The following is a 25,017-nucleotide window of genomic DNA, read 5'->3' on the forward strand; positions in this document are numbered from 1 at the left end:
TACCAAAAGGTACTGACTAAAGTTCATCAAACTTGAGTCGATTACTTCAGCTGCCTAACTTAGTGAGTTCCTAAATAGAAACCTTAAGACAAGATCACTGTATGTATAGATCATAGGAGATTTGAAACACAAACATCTTATGGTTTCAAACAAAATCAACATGCCATAATAAAAAGTTAGATGCATAGGGAAACAATTTAGAGTAAGATTCTCCTTGTCTCTGAATTCTTCTACATATAATATGCCTTTTCAAACTACATTCCCTCTGAAGTTCTTTTTTAGGTAGGCAGCACCTTTCCCCATTGGGTGAAATCATTGCTGTTCTAAAAATGGAAACAATTGGTGGATATACCTTTTATAGATTTACCTAAATTATTTTTAAAAATAATAATGGAAAAGCATTCATCAAAAAAGAGGATTTGCCTAGCAAAGGTAGCTGTTCAGAGACTCTCCACCAGGTGACACTTATCTCAGGGAATTCATGACTGTTGAGGTTCTGTCCCTCAACTCTGCTGGCTCCAAAAGTCTCTCTCACTAAGGTTCCAGAAATGATCATGTTTATCAATACTGATTCGTGGTAACAAAGCTCCTAAGAGACTCATATATAAAGCCATGATGCCTATATATTCATCTACAATGAAAATATAATTGTCAGACAGCCTGGACACTTGCTCCATCCAGCTTGACCAATGTATTCACATTTCTTTGGTCAACAAATATGTCCTGAAATCCCAGGTATTGGCATCTCATAGGCAAGTTAAAAATCAAGCCACATTACCGCAAGATTGTTCAGTGAGCACATCAGAGTAATCACAACCTAGCTGCCAATGGCCTCCAACCTTCTCTCTCCAGACAGTGTTCTCCCATCTCCTCTCCCACCACCACCCCAGGCCAAGCTGCTGTCACGCTTCTCCTAGACTAACACAAAACTCTTCCAGCTAGTTTCCCAGCTTCCACTCTTTCTCCCTTCCAGTCCCTTTTCCACAATGTGTCCAGAGTAAACATTTTAAAATAGAAAACAGAGCGTGGCTCAGCTCTACTTAAACCTCTTTAATGCTCTTCATTAGTCTTACGATAAATACCTGAAAGTTGACTCTAAGGCCTTGCTCCGGCCCCGCTCACCTCCCTGGCGTCCTCCATGCACCACTCCCCGGTCACCCTCACGCTTCGGTAACACTCTCCTTCTACGCTACTGAATGCACAAGATCCCCTAACACCTCAGCGATTTTGCACACTTCGTTTCCTCCACCTGGACGTTAATGCACACACTCTGCCCCTTCCCCGCAACACACACACATGTCTAGTAACCTGCAGATCCTACCCCAAATGTCACATGACCCCAAGACAAAGGCCCCTATTTAAGCTCCCACTGCACCTTGATCTTCTCCTTTGCAGCACTTATCACAGTTTATCATTACACATTTATGTGATTATTTAATTTACGTTTATTTCTCTCGCCAGACTATAAGAAGCTCCATGAGGGTGGATACTGCGCTCATTTTATTAGCACGTTCCACAATAGTGGACATCCAAAAGATATTTTACTGAATGAATGGTAGCTTTGGGCTGTTAGAATCTGTTGCATCCATCACCAAAACAGGGATAATTCTGCCAGGCGATCATACGGCTTCTCTGATTGGGCTCCACCCTCCCCAGTGTGTCCTCTCACCCTGCGGGGGGGCCAATAATGGGATGGGCACTGTCTACATTCACTTCTGTAACTTTACTGTTTCCTCGTGGCCAAAATAAATCTTAAGATACTAAAAGAGAAACGGCACAGAGTTCAAGATACATTTGGGCAGCAACTCTGCGGAGAGGACTTGTGGCGATGGGTTACTAAGAAACACTATCAACAAAAGGAAAACATAAATTGCGGCCAAAGGAAGCCCTTGATGAGACAACATCGGCAAACAAATACACATGCACGCGCATACACCCACAGCAGTAGTCCTCAGAGGAGGGGGCATGAAAGACTTTGAGTTCGCTGTGGGTGCTGCCACAACTAAGGGGCTGACAGCGAGAAAGTGTGAAGATCCCCGGAGGAGGCTCCATATCCTGCGCCTCCTCCTATCCCCGGGGCCTGACTCTGCATGCCTGGCTCACAGGAGACCTGATGTGTACTGTGTTATTCTCCCATTCGCCTTACAAATCAACAATTAATTGGCATTTCCTAACTCACTGTGTAGAATGTTTGAAATGGCTCACAGCTGTGGTTAATATCTTAAAGATGTTCTCCTAACATTTCAGTCCTCTTATGTGATAAGAATGAAAACAAAACAGGTAGGGAGAAGTCCCACAATATGCCCTTGGCTTTAAATTCATATCCAGTCACGGGGCTGGAGAAGGCTGACTTCACTCCTCCATTCGACAAATAGCATGCTCCTTGAATAAGCCAGGCATTGTTCTAGGTGCTTGGACACACAACGAACAAGACAAAACCCCTTCTTCACAAGGAGGTAACATTCTAGGAGGAGACAAACAATGAACATACATTAAGTAAAATATAAAATATGTCACGTGTGTGTGGGGAGAGGGAGTTAAATTTTAAATACGGTGGTCAAGACAAGCCTCACTGACAAATTGACATATGAGCAAAGACCTGAAAGAAGTTTAGGGAAGAGTCATGTATATACCTTGGGAAAGATAGCTCCAGACAGGGGCATCAGTAAGTGCAAAGGCCCTGAGGCAGAAGTGTGGCTTGTCTGACCTGGGGTATACAAAGGAGATGGTAGTAGGACTGGGGTCAGAGAGGTAAGTAATGGTCTTCTTAGGGTACTATAAGGCCTTTGGCTTTTATTCTGAGAGCCCTGGAATGCAAGTGAAATGTTTTGGGCAGAGACAAATATGGCTGCTGTGTTGAGAACAGACTGAAGGGAGAGCAAGGGAAGAAGCAGCAAGACCAGTTATTGGCCCACTGAAACAATCCAGCAAAGAGATTACAGTGGCTTGGACTAGAGTGTAGCCGTGATGGTGCTTCTAAAAGGTTGATGGATTCTTCACGGAACTTGAAGGAAATGCCCTGGGATTAACTCTAACTCCCTTAATGGCCGATTTTAGTAGTTGTAATCCTTTTATCACTAAAGAGTTTTTTTGTTTTAATTATTACTTTTACAAAAGAAAGTTTAGTGGATTTTTATGTATACAGAAGTCATATATGACCAGAGCACATAGTGGAAAAGATTAAATAGACAAAAAAATCTTTGCATCACATTAAAAAAGAATTGAAGCTACAAGTACTTGCTATATACTGGTCACCACTATATACTAGCATTTTTCATTTACTCTGAAAATAAAAGGCCTCTCTAAGTAAGGAGAAAGTTCATTCTATACACGTGACCATGGTAGCTAATGCTCTATGTAACACAAAGGTTTTCCACGTGAAGATCTATTGATGTACACCAGGATAAACAGCCAACAGAGATACTCTTCTTAAAAGCAGGCTGAGGTCAATATGATCTAACCCTGACACCTGTCAGCTGTGCCAGTTTGAGTTGAGCCCAGAAGGAATGCTTGGCACATCACTAAGGAAGCCACACTTACCTGCACAGACTTTTTCCCTGAGAAACCAACGATGATAACATGATATAAAGTAAAGAATGGATATGATGAATTCTTAAAAAAAAAAATTAAAGTACTCTTTTTATTCTCTGCTCTGTTGGTTAACAGCGAGAAAAACAAGGTAGGAGGAGATCACAGCATGCAACTGTCATCATGGAAACCACTGGGCGCCAGGACAGGGCAGCGGCTCTTGCCATTATCAGGCCATGGAGCAAGTCATCTGCGCGGTAAACAAACCCATCCTCTCCTAAACAGAACGTTGTTGTTTAACCAAACATGATCGGTTGGCCTGGTCTCTCGCCACAAACAAAATTAAACTCTACAGCTGATATGCCTTATTTGCTTTCCTCAAAGTCTGCTAAGACAGGTATATCGCTCACGGTGAAGCAGGTACTGTCATCAACCACTACGCAGCGCTTTTCAAACTTCAGCGTGCACAGGGATTGCCTGGAGTCTGTTGAAATGCACGTTCTCATTCAGTAATTCTGGGTTTGAGCCTGAGAGTCTGCATTTCTAGGAGGTTCTCTGCATTTCTAGGAGATGCTGATGGTGTGGTCTGTGGATCACAATTTGAGTACACAGTGGTAGAATATTTATCCTCCCTTCATCTCCTCTCCTTTCTATTCCCTTTATAAGTGCCATGGATACAGAATGAAACAACTGTGTTTGTCTAATTGTTTTATATTGAAAATAAGAATTTGCCCTCCATGGTTAATTAAATCCCAGCAATAAGCAGTCTTTTCTGGGGCATCCTTAACTAACTGATTAGATCTGAAATTTCTACTTGAGCAATCACATAAGGTTCTCTTTTTATTCTCCCTTTCTGTCACTCATCCCCTCCTCACGTCGAAGACTGGTCCCTGCAAAGGACCACTGCTACAGGTGAGCTCCCGGCTACAGCACGAGGTGAGAACGTGGGAGAACCAAAGTTACTGTCTCATCCTTCTTTTGTAAAGAGGCTAATCCACAGACGACCATAGCATTGGCTGGGAAAGTACAGAATTTTTATGAAGGGGGAAGAGTGGGTGACTAATGATTGCTTACAAGTGCCAGCACTACTAGCTTCTATCAACAATTAGCCCTTGAGAATCTTACCCTAGGACCCAATCCCTCCACTTTCAAGCAGAGGGGTCTCATATTACACACATGGTCAAATCTCTCCTTGAGAATATAACTGTTATTTTCTAATTACAGATAATTCATGTGAAAATGTAACCTGAGCTATAACACGCCTCTCTCAACCCTTAACTTCTGATCTATTTTAGTTCATCCTAACTCCCTTTTATTAACATTTCACAAGCATATATTTCTTTCTTAGTTTGCTTCTAAAGTATAACATAATAGTTGTGAGATTGTAAAAAAAAATACAGTTTCTCTAGGACAAGGATCCCCAGCACATGTGTTAGAAAGGCCTACTTTTTGTTTCTCTAAAGCCCTAAGATGACCAAAAGGAGACAGTGTGGTGGGAGAGAGACTGACTGTAAGTAAGCGAAGGAGAGGCTGGACTAACACCCCTGATCGCTTCCTGCCCTCTGGGATCCTTAAAACCACAGAGGAAGGCACCCGGCAGAAAGGAAGCCAAGAGACAAGAGAGTACAGGCAACAAGTGCTTTGGAGATCTATCAGATAAATCTAGGAGAGCACAATCAATTGTCTGTAGACTCTGAAAGGACCTATCGGAATTATCATTGGGTTATATTAAGGAAACAAACTATTAACCAAAACCTATTAAGAAGGATAAACAAAGGTATACACAGCTTGGGGGAAGATTTAAAGAAGTAAAACACCACCTACATATAAAGGCATGCAGCAAAGAGCAGACAGACTCATTGCCTGCTGCTCCTGAGGCTTGAACCCAAAGGTGAAATAGAAGAGGAGACGGACTTGGCATAAAATAAGGAAATACTTTCTAAAAAAAAAAACACTTTTCAGCCACAGAACTATTTTTTTTGCAAAGTAGTGAGTTCCCATTACTACTGAGATAGTCTCATCCTGCCACTGCTCCTCCACAGCATCACACATCACAGCTCTGCCAGGCTGCATGCCGTTCCCCAAACATGGGCTCATGACTCTATACAGCGCCAAGTACTGTGCCTAGAATGCTTTTTCATTTCCAGGCCACGGGTCCAGCCTTGAAATCTCTGCTTCCACATACCCTCCTCTGTGAATCCTGTGCTGTCTCTCTCTTCCTCCGAGCAGGTCAAGAGCCTGCTCCTCGTCCAGGTAACTTCACAAACCTCTTCCCTGCACAACCTCACTCTGCTGTACATCCTCTTAGACTGTGAGGCCTTTGAGGGCAGGATCATGGGGTACTTACCTGTCTATCTGCAGTGTCACAGCACGCATCAGATGAAAAGTGAAGGTGGCGAGAGGAAGGAGGGGACGTGAAGAGAGAAGATGATGCCTAAATTATCATCTGTTATGGATACTGCAGAAGGAATTCTGATGCTGGGAGAGGAGTTAGTTTGAGAGAACCTAGTCTACGTCAAAGACATGAGTTACTGTGGCATTCATTAAGGTTTAACATTTTATGTATGTTTTAATCTAATTATTGTTAATAGCTGACTGTTTAGAAATAGTCCCAATATATTGCTTTTATTTATGTATATAAATACACATATATACATATGTTATTTATTAATACAAATAGTTTTCCCTATAAGTTTGCATATCAAAAACAATCATTCATAGTTACTGGGAAGCCTGCAGAAAATGTGCCCATGGCATTTCTCTAAAGTTTGAAATAAGTATATCATTAAAACAAGTGTAGGGGCCATTACTGGCAAAACACCCCAGCAATCTTTGTAAGCCTTTATATAAAAAATCTGTATACCAGAAAGAGAACTGTGTTTTCAAACTTTTGCTAATTCATGCAAGCCTTTAGCCTAATTACTAATGAGTACAAATAAAGGAAATTTTATTTTACCATTTATTCTCATTTTCCGAAGACTCTACACTCACATTTATCTGCTTTTTACCCGACCGCTGGCAACTCTCAAAACATGACAAGTATGTGCTCTGTGGTCACTTACATGAAGGGCCATTCTCACTGGGACTTCTTGGGGAATGACAGACAGGTGAATAAATCTGGGAGCTACAGAACCATTGCTAATAACAACCATTACTATCTGGAAGGATTTCCATAAACCACACCAGCAGCTTTCCCAAAGAACAGATGATGACAAGTGAATCCACACCTGAGACCAGAAGACTGTCCCACAAGGAGGCCACAGGCTTTTCGAGGTGGGTGGCAGAGCCATTTGCATAGGAACTGCAGCCCCATTTCCTTATTATCAAGGGCAGCACAGTGGACCTTCTCCAGTAGAGTCTAGGGGTTAAGGAATGTCTTTGTTTCAATTCATGAGACTTCAAAAGATATATTTCAGAGGCATTAGCAGAAGTTTTCTGGCCTAACATCAAGTCATACAATCAGATAAACTTATTTCAGCATATCTTTTTACAAAAAGTGCTAAATGCATAAAATGGAAGAGGGCAGGATGGTGCAAAAAACTGGCCAGGTGCAGATTTTATCATAGTGATTTCTTTTTATGCTACGGGTTTTACAGTGGCAGTAGGAGGTGGCCTGGGCTGAGTGACAGAACATGGATCTGCTTTAAGGTGACAAATGCCCGTGTAGAGCCCCCTGATCACAGCAACACCGACCAGGGCGGTTGCCGCAGGAGCCACCAGCAACGTGCTGAGGAACAGGATGTCTGGTGGTTACTCTTGATTTGAGGCTGTTTATAGATAGGGTATAAATTTCAAAACGAAATCTTTTTTATTTTTAATTTTGCCAGTTCTTTCTATATTTGAGCAAATAAGAGGAGAAATAAAGTGGCAAAATACAAAGTGGTTTTTTGCTGCTTCCAAAATCCCCCTTCTTGGGAAGACCCATCTGGGTGCTGACCATAGAGCAAAGGCCCTCCAAACACCAGTCCTCCATCTTGAAGTCTGGTCAGCTTATTAGAACGAATTTACCCAACACCTACTATCCCTACGATAAGCCTGGGTTCCATATCTCAGAAGAAAACAGAGGAAAAGGAGTCGTTACTGAGAGGCAGCTATGCTCCACGCAGTTTCACATTCACCGTTCGGGCAACCCATGGGTAGATTTAAACTGACGGAGGAGGTGTGATGACGTGGGCTCAGAGAGCTTAAATAACTTCCTAAGCTTAGCTCTGACCGAGGCCGGCCATTTCCCAGGGCCTGAGAAGTCCTCTCTCCACCTCCCAGACTGCCTCCCACAGGAGAGGACCCGATACACGCCTGTTCTCACAGTCAGAGAAAGAACACGCCTGCTCTAACGAGAGGACTTAACTAGGACAATGGGATTAAATGTTAAATAGGCTAAAAAGCAAAAAATGAGACAAGCCAGGAACCAATAACCGAAGGTCACACAGACCACATGTCCTGATGCGGCACGTTTCACAGGAACAGGAAAACAGGCCACTCTCTGCAGTGCTGTACTGAAGCCCCTCACCAGTCTCCCCAGGACACAGACAGGCGATACCCTGTAGTCACTTCTGGCCTGCAGGGGCACCTGTGATATGCCCCAGTGCAAACGCAGCGGGTCTCTATCCTTGGCCACAAGAATCAACAGAGAATTCCAGAACATCGACAGAGGGCCTTGCCACAGATCTTGAAACTAGGGATCCATGCAGGGAGCCCTACAGTTCATTACCGGACATTGTATGTTGCCTTCCGGGGCTTGGGAGAAATTTGCACAAGTGAAATACCAAGGGACAGATAAAGAGGCAAAATTTGGAAAACAAACAAATGGGGGTGGGAGGCGGGGGGGGGGTGGTATTCCACTGGAGTTGGGAAAAGGAGAGGAAAAAAGCATTTTTTAAAAAATGAAAATATTTGTTTCTCTAGAATTGAGAATGAAATGACCAGAAAGCACTGTTGAGAGAGAACGGTGACACCACAGTCTCAGGCAAGAACATCGCGTTCACATAAGCCTGGGTGTGTCCTTGCTTCCATTCCCGCCCACCCACCGTTCCCATTCCCAGGGCAAACAAATTCTTGGCTGAGCAGGTATGTGTGGGAGGCTTGATTTCTTTCCCAACCGTTAAAGCTTTGCCCAGAACTACTTAATCAGAATTTTTCAAGGTCATCCATTCAAATCCGATGTTATAGCCTTACAAAACAAATAACTCTGTGGAGTAGCAGAGTGGGAAGCGTGAGGAGGGGAAAGAAGGAATTAACCATCCTAATTGTATCTAGCTTCTTACTCTTATTTTGTAAGAAAATCGACAAACTAGAAAAACACATAGCTAAAAGAAATAATAGCTGATTTTAATATAATGCTTTCTGTACGGCAGGCACAATTCTAAACACTTTGTATACATTAACTTATTGGACCCTCAACAATTTGAAGCGGACACTAGTATCATTATCATCCCTATTTACAGATGCATGGAGAGGTTAAGCGACTTGCCCAATGACCAACAGCACCCAGTGGTCTGTGCACTTGCCCTGTGCTCTACGCCCTTTCTGTGCTCTGCTCTCCTGTCCCTCAAAAAAGCAAAATTGTAACAATTTTCCATTACGGTACATGTAATTGATTTTCCCATGCACTAGAGTTTAAGATCCTTTCCTGGGAGGAATATTCTCAGAGCCAGTCCCCACCTTAGCACACAGATAGGACAGTACCTGCTGCTTAAAAAGCCATATAAGCTGGAAAAGTCCCCAGGCTCAAACCACAATTCCCCTCCCACACTGCCTGATTAGAAGTAGCTCTAGGCAGGGCCGGGCCCGTGGCTTAGCGGTTAAGTGCGTGCGCTCCGCTGCTGGCGGCCCAGGTTCGGGTCCCAGGCGCGCACCGACGCACCGCTTCCCCGGCCATGCTGAGGCCGCGTCCCACATACAGCAACTAGAAGGCTGTGCAACTATGACATACAACTATCTACTGGGGCTTTGGGGGGAAAAAAAAAAAGTAGCTCTAGGCAAAGCTTTGATCCCTGTTAAAATGTCAAACATCTGGGAGACGTCCACTTTATGCTATTATCAGTTTATAGGGAAAGTTGCATTGTTATCTTCTTAAATACAGTTTGATGATAAGGACTTCAGGTGGTTTCCAGGCATCCAATTCACCTGTCCGGTTCTGACTTGTTCACTGCTGAGCGGCTAGAACTCTCCAGGACCTGGCACATAAATAGGTGCTCAATACCAGCATGGCTGAACAGCTGGATGAATGAAGGGCTATAATTCCTGCAGAGGCCAAGCTGAGGGCAAATTTATGACTCATGTAGGTATTAAAGGGGCAGTGGAGTTTGGCAAAGCATCACTGGGAAGGTGTAAATCTGAACAAGTAAATCACTGTCTGATTTTGATAATAATCACTGTAATAACTTTGAAAGAAACCTCGGGCTTGTTTGAATATATGAAAATGATCCATTTTTGAGCTTATTAAGAATGGATTGTATTTTAAAATGCATACAGAGCTAATTTATTAAAGAAAAAAAAGTAATCTGTTTTAGAGAGTAGTGATATCTAAATTATGTTCCCCTAAAATTATACTCTCCCAAAAAGTGAAGTGCCCTAGAACATCATTTCCTCTCCCTAATAGTCTCATATCCAAGTCCAGTATGTCCTCAAAAAGCCTCCCCAAATGTCTTCTCCTCCAGGAAGCCTTCCCTGATTTTCTGGCCAGAAGAGGTCACTCCCCCAGGTATACTCAAAAGTACTTTGTTCTTTCTTTGCGTACACAAACTCACTTTCTGAACTGTAGTATTTTTCTCATCTGCACACCTAGTTGTCCCCAACTTTATCTCCGCATTCCACAGGGAACCATTTTCCCTAACATAAATCAGACATCCAGTCAACATTAGTCTAATGACTTTGAAAAGACTCCTAAGGAAGTGCTCCAAGGATACCACCAATATCTGTTTCTAATGTTTAAATATATTTTAGATATTTTTAAAGCTATAATTTTTTTAAATGACACCAAAACAGTTCATACACAAACCTTTCACCCATTAGAGATACCACCTGTGAATCCACTGCAGGTACTCAGGGTCGTGTGCCTACAACCCTGCCTGGGAGATCTCAGCAGTCTCCACGGCAGGCTCCTCTGCCACCTCTATGTGCACACGTGGACTTCTTGTAAATGTGACAGCGGCAAGGGAAGCTGTAGCCCCGCCTCAGCCTTGTGACAAATACCAGTGCGCACAGTCTGTTCTCACAAAGTTGTTCAAGCAAGTACACTATTACAAAACCACACCCGTATGCAGGCTGCCATTAATGCCAGGTGAGGCTCAGGGGCATCTGTATGGCCTTGCTTTCATCACAGTAAAAAGTTCTTTGTGATAATATCCTACTTGAGAGAAGGTAAATATTTATTCTAAGAATTAGATGTTTCCTGTATGACTTTAGATTTATGATAAGGAATGTGAGCAATTGTTTCCCTAAGTTTAGTGACAGGGTTACAGTTCTGAAACAAATATTCCCTACTTTAGATTGGCTGAATTGAAAAACATTCTGGGATCCCAAGACAAGTTATTTAAAAATAAAACAAAAACAAAAAACCCCTCTTATAATTGGCAAGTAATTATCTGTAAGAACAGATTTTTAAGATATTCTGCATTTAAAGCAAAGTATACAATTTTATTAAACACAGAAGCTGATAATGTGAATACAGCTATTACACAGTTATTATCAACACTTTATTCAAAATTTTTTATTTTTTCATAATAGCCTCATTGTTCTTACTGACTCTTCAGTAAACACTATAAATGTAAACTTCAAAAAATGCATTCTAGTAAAATGTCACTTTATCTGTTTGATATGGTAGAGCTTCATGCAAGATTTCTTTTGAGTAAAGGATTCCCTGCCCCCCAAAAAGTCTGAAAACTTCTGTTAATGTTTCTCAAATACCAGTCTATGGAAGGGCTACAGTAGACCTGGATGAGCTTTTCTTTCTTTTTTTTTTTTTTTAACGAGGAAGATTGGCCCTGAGCTAACATCTGTGCCAATCTTCTTCTACTTTGTATGTGGGACACCGCCACAGCACGGCTTGATGAGTGGTGTAGGTCCATGTCTGGGATCCGAACCTGCAAACCCAGGGCCACTGAAGCAGAGCGTGCTGAACTTAACTACTGCGCCACCGGGGCAGCCCCTGGATGACCTTTTTTAACGTGTAGATTCCTGAGCCCTGTTCTCAGTAACTCCCTTCCAATAGGAATGGAGTAGAGGTGAGAATGTGCTCTTGGGGTGGGGGGTGAAGGGGGTGGGGGGAAGGGAACCACTGATGTAATCAACACATCTCCATCTTCATAGAATTCTCAGTCAAATGCTTTAAGTAAAACCAAGATAAAATATGTCAATAACATACCCTTAATACGCGAACTCTGGGCCGGCCCCGTGGCTTAGTGGTTGAGTGCGCGCGCTCTGCTGCTGGCCGGGTTCGGATCCCGGGCGTGCACTGATGCACCGCTTCTCCAGCCATGCTGAGGCCATGTCCCACATACAGCAACTAGAAGGATGTGCAGCTATGACATACAACTATCTACTGGGGCTTTGGGGGAAAAAAAAAAAAAATACACGAACTCTTCCACAAAGTTACTATTATTTGCCCTTTAGTGAACTCATGTTGGACCTACTAATACCATATACTTTTCTAAAAGTTCACAAATCATCTATTTAACTATATGTTTCACTGGTGATCAACAGCCAGAGCATCCATTTGGCTTAAAGAATCTCTTGCTTTATTTAAAATTTGGACAAAGGTTGTTTTTCTCCTGTATTTGACCCCTTTTAAATTCTGCATGAGTTTTCAAAGGTAGTCAACACTGCAGTCTTTTGAGATATCTGCAAGCTCCTTCTGCAGACCAGAGAGTCTGAGAACCATTACTTTAGAACAGTAGTCATTGGATCTCTCTCCCACACTGAGCTACACTGCCCAGGGGAATAATTCTGTGCTCTTTACAGTTTAAAAATCATCTTTCTTGCTGAAAAAGATTGGAAGTAAAACAACAGTTGAGTAGAATCACAGATTTTTTAGATGGAAGGATACTTTGGAATGCAACTACTCTACACTGATTTTTTTCAGATAAGGGAAATACATTTGAGAAACATACCCACGACGAAATAGTCATTGGCAAAGTGAGAACTCAGCAACCACATTTCCAGGGTTTAGTAATCAAAGAGATCTAAATTCACATTCAGATTCTTCCACTCACTAGCTGCAGGCTCTTGGTCAAACCCCCTAAGCCACAATTTCCTTATATGTAAAAATGGGAATAACACCATCCAGGGTTGTCATGTAAATTAAAATGAAGATAGTTAGTGATCTTCTAGAATAGCATCTGACTCCAAGTAAGCACACAATGAATGTTAGCAGTAGTTGTAAATTTAAAAAAAAATTTTTTTTTTTTTGCTAGTGTTTTAGAACAGAAGGGGAGAATTCTCCGGGTATGGGGTGGACTAACCTGGAGACCTTTGAGTTTTGAAGGTGGAGACCAAAGAAATTAAGGTGCTGGAATCCCCTAAAGCTATGGGTATGAGGGTTGTGGGCTTGTGGGATTGAAAAAGAGAACTACCCTGGGGCTGATTTCCCCAACACAGGAGGGGAAAGGGTTAGGGTCCGATGAAGGGCAAAGCCCTGCCCCCTTCACACACCTGCTGGAGGCAGGACTTCAGAGGAAGAGGGCTGGCAGAGTTCTTGTGGAGACCGTAGTGAACACATGGTTTGGGTTTCTGCAAAGACCCCTTTGGTGAGCTGGCCACGGGGGGAGCAGAGCCACTATCGGAGCCTCCCTTTTGTAATTTTATTTATTTATTTTTTTTCCCCCAAAGCCCCAGTAGATAGTTGTATGTCATAGTTGCACATCCTTCTAGTTGCTGTATGTGGGACGCGGCCTCAGCATGGCCAGAGAAGCGGTGCGTCGGTGCGCACCGGGGATCCGAACCCGAGCCGCCAGCAGCGGAGCGCGCACACTTAACCACTAAGCCACGGGCCCAGCCCCGGAGCCTCCCTCTTGAGTTGACCACAGGGGACTGGGCCAGCTGCATGAACAGCGACAACCACGAATGGATGAGGACCAAAAGTCCCTCTTTCGTTCTGGGAAGTGAGTGGTTCCAACAATGATTGAGAGTGGATTTCCCACAAACTCTGAAAAGTGGGAATCCTCATCAGATTTAATTTGATTTAGAAAAATGACTTAGATCAGGTTCAGCCTAAGGTCACATAGTTAGTAACAGTTGAGCTGGGATTCAAATCCAAGTCTGTCTGATTTCTAAAGCCCTCACTCCTATTACCCACGTGCCTTTGCTCAAAGCATGAGTTCCACTGGCAATGTCTTCTTAGGTGGAGATTAGTGTATAATTTTCCAATTAAAAATATTTTGTAACAGAAAAACAATTCTTGTTAGGACTATTTGGATGGGTTAGCTCTATGACACTGCATTTACTGTGCTTCCCTCTGTAAAGAGGAAGGTTGGAGGAAAGAATATACTGTGAAAACTCTCCATAGAAAAATGCAGGTTGGACTTCAGTACCTCCAGAGATACGTGTAAACCCAACATAAGAAGCAGAGTCCTGGAGAAATGAATGCACCCAAGTAAAGAAGGGTGGCCACACCTCCAGGTTCCAGGGTTGAGATGGAGTCCTGGGGGTGACTCAGGTAGCCATTCAGTTATGTTGGTGAATACAGCCGATCCCATTTCCACTAGCTTTTAGGCAACCAAAAGTTGGCAAAAGTTGGCTGACCAGAGTGTCTGGCCCTCTATATACCTTGGCTTTGAAGGAGAATCTGATATAAGCAGAAGTCTTGTTGATAGCCAGATATGAAGGTTTTGATAAGAAATCTCTAAGGGACTAATCAATTTGACTTAAACCAAAGAACGGTTTTGTTTCCAAGCTATAGCCATTAACAACAGCCAGACTTATACAAATGACTTAATGCCATATAGCAAAAGGAAACTGTTTTAAATTAATAAGGATTTCCTAGTCGTGAAACATATGGCTTGAGCATGTGCAAAAAGATGCTAAAAGGATTTGTTTGTCCTGCTGGAGGTCAATGACAAAAGTAAAAATCCCCCAGCAACGAGTGTGGGAATTAAGCTGGTTTGGCTAGGAGAGAGACTTCAGGAGGGTTGAGTATACTAAAGCCTTGCTGGTAGACCAGCATCGCAGTACCTGGGAGCTCATTAGAAATGAAGAGTGCTGGCTCCATCTCGGAGCTGATGAATCAGATTCTGCATTTTAATAAGATCCCCAAGATCTGCATGCACCTCAAAGTTAGAGAAGTGCTACCCTTGAGTACCTTACTTAAGTACCATCAGAAGTACTACACTTAAGTACAATCAGCTTTCTGTTCTGTAACTGCAATCATCTATCAGATCTTTCTCATAAATTAAAACGTTCCTTAGATATTTCAAAGGAAGAGAAAGGCTATTCCTCTCTCTGGGAAAATGACCTGATATTCGTCAATCTGTAAAAGACTGACTTCAGATGAGCTGTGTCACATCGAATATTTTCCTTGATATATTTTAATACCATAGATGCTCTGTTTTTTTTGTTTCTGATTGTCCTCAAATGACAGCAACTCCTAGAACTTTAAAAGATCTCCTAAACTAAAAAAGAAAATTAAAAATTCCTTTTTACCTCTACCACCCTGTCTCCTTCTGCATCAAGTCTTCAATGGTATATTAATGAATTCTTAAACATATTAATGGGGAGTTGTGGATGAAAACAATTTGCAAAACAGAAGCTTATTTTTTTTTTGGCGAGGAAGATTAGTCTTGAGTTAACATCATTGCCAATCCTCCTCTTTTTGCTGAGGAAGATTGGCCCTGGGCTAACATCTGCGCCAATCTTCCTCTATTTTACATGTGGGATGCCTGCCATAGCATGGCTTGATAAGTGGTGTAGGTCCGTGCCCAGGATCCAAACTTGTGAACCCCAGGCTACTGAAGCGGAGCGTGCAAACTTAACCACTATGCCACCGGGCCAGTCCCCAGAACATATTTTTATAACAAAATTACATCCTCCATTCAATTGCCTCAAGCTTCTTTCAATTCATCTGTTGTTTAATTTAGATTTCTAAACCTGAGCTTCCTTAGAGCAAAGGACAAACTTTATTTTCTCTAATGTCACATATACACAGTGGCTGTGAGTAAAGAAGAAGAGTATTTATGGTTTACCATTTAGGTAAAACTTATAGACATTTAGATATTTGCAAAATATAATCGGTATACCTTATCCAAACAAAAGCTTAAAAAGCCTGAATGACAAGAAAATTCTGTACTTCCAAGTTTAAAACAAATTCTAAGTTATGTTTGGGTGTGTACGAATTGGGGAGACCAGAAAAGAACAAATGAATTATCAAAATAAATAAATACATAAATAAGTAAATAAATAAAGATTACAAAAACAGTAAGCGGATCATTTGAATGCAAATTAACCTTAAAAAGAGAAGAGTTGTGGGCTGGCCCCATGGTGTACCGGTTAACTGAGTGTGCAGTCCGCTGCTGGTGGCCCGGGTTCAGATCCTGGGTGCTCACTGACACACCGCTTGTCAGGCCATGCTGTGGCGGCGGCCCACATAAAGTGGAGGAGGATGGGCATGCATGTTAGCTCAGGGCCAGTCTTCCTCCGCAAAAAAGAGGAGGATTGGCATGGATGTTAGCTCAGGGCTGCTCTTTGTCACAAAAAAAAAAAAAAAAAAAGAGAGAAGAGTTGTGATGCATCCTACACTGAAGACTTAAATCACTCATTCAATAAAAACATTATATGAGTTACTCCTATATGCTAGTGCAGCATATTATTTTAGTGGTCCCCAACGAACCATGCCTTCTGGTAGTGACATCCTGTGTCATGCCCTCCCACACCAACTCTGGGCTGGACTAATGGGGTGTTAGCAAGCATGATACAAGTAGAAGCTTGATAAGCACTTGCATATTGGGGCTTGTCCTCTCAGAATCTCTATCGGTATTCAGCCACCACATATAGAAAACCAAGCAAGCCAGGAAGAGAGATCAAAACTTCCCATATGACCCCATCAAGGTGCTGAACATGTGAGTGAAGCTATCTTGGATATTCCAGCCCCAGCTACCATCATGCTGCAACCACTTTAGAAAATCAGAAAGACCAGCAGAAGAACCACCCAGCTGAGCCCCAGCCAACCCACAGACTCATGAACAAATAGAATGCTAGTTGTGTTAATTCACTAAGTTTTGGGATGGTTTATTACATAGTAATAGATAAAGAAGTAGGATCTGTGTCTGGTTTTAGAATGCAAGAGACTTATGAAAGAAATCTAGGGTGATTTTTTTTCTACTTTGTTTCTGACCTACAAATGATGAGCTCATACTTAAAAGAACATTTAGTAAGTTCAAATAGTGGGTAAGCAGCTGACGGTGTCTCTTTCAAAGGATTGGAGAAATCATGAGTCTTTACTGACAAAAGAAAATTAATCTTTTCTTTATAAATATAGAAGTGGGGCTTAATCTTTTCTCTATAAACATAGAAGTGGGGCTGAAATATCACTAAGGCAAAAGCAATCAGAGGAATATTATGGAAATCAAAGATCTTAAAGTCAGTTTTAAATGCCAAAGCATTAGTAGACGTTAGAAACATACCACAATCAGGGAAAGCAAACCTGGGATTGAACGAAAGGTCTGATAACTATTTAAGCCTAGAAAAATTGTACTCAGGTTTCTATCCTAGATCTTCTGCAACTAGAAAGAAGGAAAGGATGGGAAGGAGGAGAGGGAGGAAGGGAGATATTGCAAAATCAGAGAGATGTGTTTATAAGGGAGTTCCTAAAGAGCTGATAAAGTATATGAAGGGAATGATTATAATCTACTTGAAACAATGCTGCTTTTTACATTACTAAAGCATTTTGTATCTATTATCAAATTCACAATAGCTTCTAGGGCAGAGATTCTTAACTTGGAGGAAGGCGGTTCATAGACCCCCCTGAGAATCAAAAAAAGCTAAGGACCCCAGAAACATATAACTACAATATAGCTTTAAGGAAGACCATCTATGGATTCCAAGTTATCAATCTGTGTTCTCTAGTGAAATAGGTATTATTGGCCTAATTTCATTGCTGAGTAAACACAAGTATTCAGAAAATGAGTTACCTAAGATCACCCAGCTAGTGATTGATAGGACCAGCAGTATAATCTCAGAGGTCAGACCACTAAACTCTTGTTTCTGACTCTGGTTTACAACCAAAACAGGATTGCTGAGCCTGAAGAAAAATAAATTCTTTCCAATTTCCTATTTAAACAGTACAAGAAATGGAGAGGCATCTGAAGGTGGGGGAAAGAAAGGTGAACGGCCAGGAGAGGCCAGCCCCTTCCTGGTTACAGCATCAGTAATGAGGTCAGTGGAATCGCATTACTGTAAGATATACCAGATGCCCCCCAATTCCAAAGAAATGCCTGTCCTCAAACGCAATTTCTGCTAAAAGAGTTTCTATATAGAAATGTATCATCTGTTTTATAGCTCTTGGGTAGATGTGTTTAGCATCCTCTCTTGTACCCCCAGTGGTAGTGCAGCACCCTCTCCAGCCCCCACAGGGACTCCTTGGAGCAGCAGAGCTAAGCTGTGGTTGAGGAAAGGAGGGGTGAATGACACAAGTCAACTGTGCTCAGACCACTCTTAAAACTTCTGAGGAGACTTTGCAGTCAGAGAGGCCCTTACTTAAGGACTCTAATATATTACCATTTGTGGGTATTAGTGCTTTCCTCATTGTGAAGATTTTCAACATATGAGTGGAGAGTATAAACCTTATTCCATCACTTATTGATTCATTAGTCCAAGCAGTAGATCTCTATGCGAATTGAGATCACTAATGTTAACTTGATAGATCGTAGACTGGAGATTAAGGTACACATTTTAATTTGGATGCTCTAATGCCCAACAAGCATAAAACATCTGATTTTCTTTTTTGGATGGTCTAGTATTACTTACTTCTCTTATTCTTGACCTACTTCAAAGCACGTGGAAAAATCTGTATACAGAAAGGACTACAGAGCTATTCTGTATTATATCTGACTATTTCACCATTAAGCTAAAAAGCTTCTTGCTGATATATCTTTAGGGACAGTTACCAAGAACTTTCCTCTTCTCCACTTCCACAGGAAATACACCCAATACATCGCTATGAACTACCTAAGTCAGGGGACTGTTGAAGCTTCTGCCAAGCTGTTTTATAACTTCCAGAGTCCCTGGTGGAACTCCCACATTTGGACCAAGAAGAGCAGGCCGTCTGAGGACACATATGGGCAACTGGCAAGTTCCCAAGAAAATTCCTGGCCAATCAGTAGGGATATCCATCTCCAATCTCAGTCTTTGACCAGAACATTCTACTGTACAACAGTAAAGAAGTTTTTGAAAAGACAAACAAATCTCTTAAAATATTTATCTGCCTCTCTAGCCTCTAGCTCTACCCATTCAAGCCCTATCCGTTCTTCCACTTTCTGCACAACTGCCACCTTTTGCATTAGAACTTTCTATAAACCACACCCTGCCTAGGAGCAATCTCTGGGAGCAAGAAGTGAACGCCCACGGAACTCCATCTCTACAGCCCCCACACTACCTTGTTTTCTACTTTGCCTGGTTTTATTTTTTCTTTAAGCAACATGAGCATAGGACCTGTGTGGTTTTGTCGTCTTCTAGTGCCTAACATCTTGCACATACACCGTGCGTGTATATATGTGTGTGTGTGTGTGTCCTGGGAGGGCATGTGGTTACACACCAAGATTTACCGAGCACCTCCTATGCCCCAGGCACTGTGTTTCACCTACACTATTGCTTCATAACTTTCTGACATCTCTATCAACTAGTCATTATCACCCCAATTTTGCAGATTAGAAATTCTGCAAACCTCTCTGCAAATTCAGAGAGGTTAAGGCTTTACCGAAATCACAGAGCTATTAAATAGCAGAGCTTAGTTTCAAACCCAGGTCTGACTGATTCTAAGAGCCAGTGCACTTATAAAGCTAATACCCAATATGCATTCAATAAATCATTTTGTGAACAGCATGTGTTTGCAAGGCATTGTGCTGAGAACTACTGGGAATCAAGAAGCTTTAAGTTCAGCAACTGTAAGTAACTACGCTACAAAGTAGAAAGTGACAAGACCAAGAGAAGAGTTTGCATACATGCTAAGGATGTTCAGAGGAGTTGGAGATCACTTTCTTTGGAGGTGGGGTGGGTGACCGGAGGCATGTGGGAACAGAATCAAGACCATCATGAAGAAGCTGGCTGAGGTGCAGCTGGGATCTGGGCAAGCAGAGATGAGAGGTAATACAATATGTTAAAGATTAAACTAGACTCACCCTAATATTCTTCCCAAAGCAGGAAAGTGGACTAACAAATTACATTCAATAAGACTGTATCCTTGGTAGCAAAAACAACTCCACATACTTGTTTTTTACGCAACATTCATTTTGGAAATATTCAATAAATATTTACTGACAGGGAAAGGAGGAGAAGGGTCGTTGGGTTCATAGTATTTCTTAGAATATTTAATTAGCTCAAATATACTAGCTCAAATATACTGTTCTACATGCGGTCTGGTTTTACAATACATGTTAATTAAATCCTCTTCCAGTCATTAACAATCTTTCATTAAGCTGTGTGTGTTCTCTACCCAATCATAAGTCTTTATGTGTAATTCATATTCACAATGACTAGCCCAAATCACGGTCATAGCAGTTTTACTCCCAAAACTAAGTACAAATGCATTTTAATCTATTTATCTGTACATCAAAGGATTTTACTTTGGAAAACAGCTTTGTGTTTAAAAAAGGTAAAATTAACAAAAGGTGCCCAACTACCTAAAACAGAAAACAAGAGCCATCTACATGCAAATATAGATAGAAATATAAAGGCAAACTTAACTGTTATAATAAAATGTCAGATCTGTTTCTAAAGGAAAATGAGTGTTCCTCTAATAAATGTTAGCAAATTATCCAGCTGCATCATGTCTAAAGCAATGAAAACCTGTTTCTTCCTTTCCTTCTTGTCCTTTTGAAAAGACAACATGTCACAGTGAGACTTTTTTTATAACAGCATCCATTCTCGTGACAAATGTTTGCCAAGGGTGTGGGGGGTAGGGAGGAAAGCAATAAAAAGGCAAAGCAAGCAGAGAAGAGATGAGAAACAGACGCCATCTGCTGACACGAGAGAGAAAAAAGAGAAGGAGAAATTTGAGAGCATGACTTTCAGACTAGCGTTTAAGGAAACACAACAAATCAGCTTTTCATTCATCCTCATGAAATAGAACACTTTACTATGAATATATGTGGAATAAGTTTTTTTTTACTTTTGTATATTTCACATCCTGAAAATTATTACTACTACTAAATCAAATTATAAAGCTACCATTCCCCAAGTGCAGACAGAATTACACTCAAAACTACTTTGCGCATCAGAGTAGTATTACACTGAATGAAACAGAAATATCCCCGTGATACAGGTCAGCTTACCCAGGCAGAGCCTGCTAAGGGATGATTTCTTTGGCTGGAAGCAGTCATCTAAGTTTTAAGCAAACCTGGGACAGGGGAAGACTACAGAATATTCAAGGATAATCCTTTACAATCAAAATTTTGCTGCTTTTTTCGATCTCCAAAAAACTATGCCCCCGATTAGTTTGATTTTTTATCTACAAATAGAAAACTGGACATTATCCACCACTGATTACAAGCTAGCCAAGCAATATACCAATCGCTCATTCTGTGCTACAAAAAAGGCATAAAAGCTTATAAGAAGTAAAAGCTCAGTGGCTGTGAATGAAATCAAAGTAAATGATAAGTCTCAGAGCTGAAAAGAAAGGCAAGAGAAAGGGAAATAGGGGTTTACTTGCATATACATCTTTAAGAAATTGTAACACATTGGTTTTCTTTTCTCCTTTTTCTATTAACCTGGTCTCTCGCTAACATACACACACACACACACACACACACGCCTGTTTCCATTTCAAATACACCCACACTCCCACTTGAGTTAAAAGATCTCAGCTTTACAGGCAGTTTCTTTCAATATCCCTATTTTCGGTATGTGGCATTCTCAGCATTTAAGAAGCACTATTTGTATCATGAAGCCCCTGAAGAGCAGCTACGCACGCATCCTGTGCTCTTAGAGCTGGAGTATGTCCTACGGAAGCTCTCATTTCACACTATCTGAGGTTTGTTAGTTCCCAACACTGATGCTTTCAGGCATTTAACCTACAAAAATACATTGTTTTTCCTTGATTTATCAGGCCTCTATGACTGTTTGATTGTTTTGCATTAAATAGAATTTAAGAAAGATTGATACGTTGTTACCCAATTATGATGCTTTGTTTTCGATTGTAGTCTTAAATTCTCAAATAGCTACAAAAGCTATTGTGTGCACAATAGCTACAAAAGAGCTCAAGAAAAGTGAATGAAAAAGCCTCAGAGAACAGAATGCCTTCTTAGGTCATGCTATGGTAACTCTGGTACTCCTTAAGGCAATTACAATTCCTAATTGAATTCAGTGTTGTGTTAGTATAAATAGATGTCAGCTTGAGGGCACAGGATCACTCAATTTCTTCCCGTTGAAATTATTTAATCATGGACAACTTTTAAGAATTTGTCCTACACAATGGTTTTTCAGAACAAATGATCCATATAAAATTGGGGCCCATTTATAACACATGTTGGAGGGAAAAAAGAAATGTAGAGAGACCCTAATATACTTTCACAGAAGAAAAATGCACTCAGGGCTTGGAGATCCATGTAATTTCAATGCTTTAGAAATTATACCTTCAAGCACTGGAGTCCTCTAAAGTGCTCAAATGGAGGGCCACAAAAAGGGTTAAGGCCATGGTACCAGTGACATAAATTTAAAGAAAAGATCCTTCATCAGGAGAGGACACACAGTGTGGTGCTGAGAGTACTGGATTAGCAGTCAGAAAAACCTGTTTCTTATTGCCAGTCCTAACACTAGCAACCTGGAATTTTCATCCCAGCATCCCACCATCATCATCTACAAAGGGAGAGGTCTGATGTTCTCTCTAAGTCCTTCCAGCCCTGTATTTCTATCAGTCTTATTAGCCAATAAAACAAACACACAAAAACTCGTATCTATTAACTGAGAATAGGACTCTGTCTAGTGTCATTATGACTTAGGACTATTGAATCATGCATTAACGAGCGAAAATAGGCTCATTCAAACTGCTATCCTCAATTTTGTTTATTAATTCCATGGATGACTTCATATTTGTATTATTTATTTGTATTATTTATTTCTACATCCATAAGAGTTAAATGGTGGTGTCTTCATGCACTTGTCTTTTTATGCACGTTTCAAGTTTCTCTGGGGTACAAGACTAGTTGTAGGGTTTCATCACATTAAACCTTACTATATAGCCTCGAGCCTACGTCCCTTGCGCAGAACGGCTTCTTGCATTGGGATCTACTCTTAATTCCAATTCCTATTGGTTTCTGACCCACTTGTAGTTTTGTTCTTCATACTTAACACTCAATCCAGCTTTTACTGCATGACTCTGCCTCTCCCTTTTGATTAGGGATCATTAGGTACTACTCCAGCTATGCTGTCTCAATCCAACCCAGCCTCGAGACCCCTTTAGCTAGATGCAGGCTGTGCACGGTATGTGGACAGCACTCCCATAGACACCGACATCTCCAAATTTCAAAGGCCACCACTTGATACTTCTAAAATCAACAAATATTCATTAAGTCTTTACTCTGTACAATGCACCGAGACCTAACATGTATTTGCAGCGTTTGAATATCATTTGATTTCCCTATATAGACTCAATGAGTGCTACACACCAAGAGACCTAATTAACAGATTGCAACTAACTAGCTGCCATGAGAAACCCCTATACGAAGTCTGGTGACATTTCCGGATAAGAGGAGAAAGGGAGCAGGCATGCGTATGACAAGTAGGCAACCTTCCTGTCCCTACTTCCCACCCTATTTCAAGGCATATTTTGGATTTAGGGAGATGAAGAGATTGTCTACATAGCAGTGAGGATGCTATCGAGTGTCATCCTCCTCCCCTTCTCACGCTGAAGGGCCACTGTAGACACAGTCAGCCGTTAACTTGTTATATCATGACCTTGGCTAGTCATTTAGTTTCTAAAAATGTTTAGAATCTTCAGTCTCTGAATCTTAGTTGCCTTATCTGTAAAAGGGAGGTAAACGATACCTACCCGCCAGGTTTTGTGAAGATTAAACGAGGATGTGCAGAATGTTCATATGCACTGGGGTTTTGGACCTGTTCCCTGAATAGGGCTTAAGAGGACAAAACCAAGAAGAAACACAGGCCGAAGTCACCATCAGGCAGATGTCCACTCAACATAAAGAAAAACGTTATAACAATCAGAGCAATTCAAAGACAGAAGGAGCAGTTAGCTACCAAGTTCAAGCAGGGGGTTGTAAGGTCACTGAATCAAGATAATCTTTCATAAACCTTCTCCTTTCCGTAGGAAGAATTACCCCAGTTCAAAGAGGAGAAAATGCTATGCTTAATTACTTCTCTAAATTTTAAATCTGTTCAAAACTCTCTCTGGGTATCTCATGATTCAAAGGACTAAGACTGAACTGTCAAACAAGCAATCACACAGCGATGCCTGCAGCAGACCATGGCCCTACCTATATTCCTGGGCCTCATTTCTGGGCTGGCTGCTAGACGTCCCACTGCTGGCGTGTCACTGCATCTTTCTGCTGGAGGGCTGTGCCATGTGCATGGACAGGGGGCCACATGGCAAGCAGAGTGTCAAAAATTAATCCCAGCACCCTCCTGCAGGTCTCAATCAGGGGCTGACCAGAGGTGATGTGTAAATAACACTGCTTCTACACCCCTCCGGTGGGATACGCTGAGGCCTGTTCTTTACATGGGCTCCCAGAGTTTTCAGCAAATTTGGGCTTCAACTGCCCACAGTGGTGACCCGCTTGATAACACAGTATTGGTGCCTGTCTCACTTCTCACTCCACTTACAGTGTTTCTTTCACCTTCCAAATAAACTATGTGCACTAGCATCCATGTTTCTCTCAGGGGAACTCAGTCTAAGAAAATATCTTATATTATGATGACCTACAGAGATAAACATATATTACAAAGCACAGAAGATTCTTGTCTTAGTTTCTCCTTAAATCCTCTACCAGTAAATTAACTTTAGAGTCTCAGTTTTATCAGAGAATTAGCAACCCACAATATAGTGGTATTTATACAATAAAATATTAAGATAAAATATGAGTGGTATTTTTGTAAAGATTAAAGAGCCCACTAGACTCATAAAAGTAATTAAGAACACTTTCATGAATTTTTTTCAATTCTGATAGAGAATGAGTTATTTCCAAGACAAAAAGACAAAAATCACTTGGATATAATGAAAAAAAAGTTCTAAAGCACAATTTTACTATGTGGAGTAGTTCAATCCCACAAACAATTCCTGAGGACCTACTGTGTTTCAGATACTGGGCTCAGCCCCATCTGGAATACAAAATG

At 41.4% G+C, this 25,017-nt stretch overlaps 1 long non-coding RNA gene across 3 annotated transcripts in view; it reads right to left on the bottom strand.

The window, feature by feature from the left end:
• The window catches only part of LOC147918273 (uncharacterized), a 202,651-nt gene that overhangs the window by 93,295 nt on the left and 84,339 nt on the right, over nt 1–25,017 (bottom strand). The gene's annotated exons all lie outside the window — the stretch shown is intronic.

Source organism: Ceratotherium simum, chromosome 1 (assembly GCF_057802395.1).
Source record: "Ceratotherium simum simum isolate JZ-2026a chromosome 1, ASM5780239v1, whole genome shotgun sequence".
Lineage (NCBI taxonomy): Eukaryota > Metazoa > Chordata > Mammalia > Perissodactyla > Rhinocerotidae > Ceratotherium > Ceratotherium simum.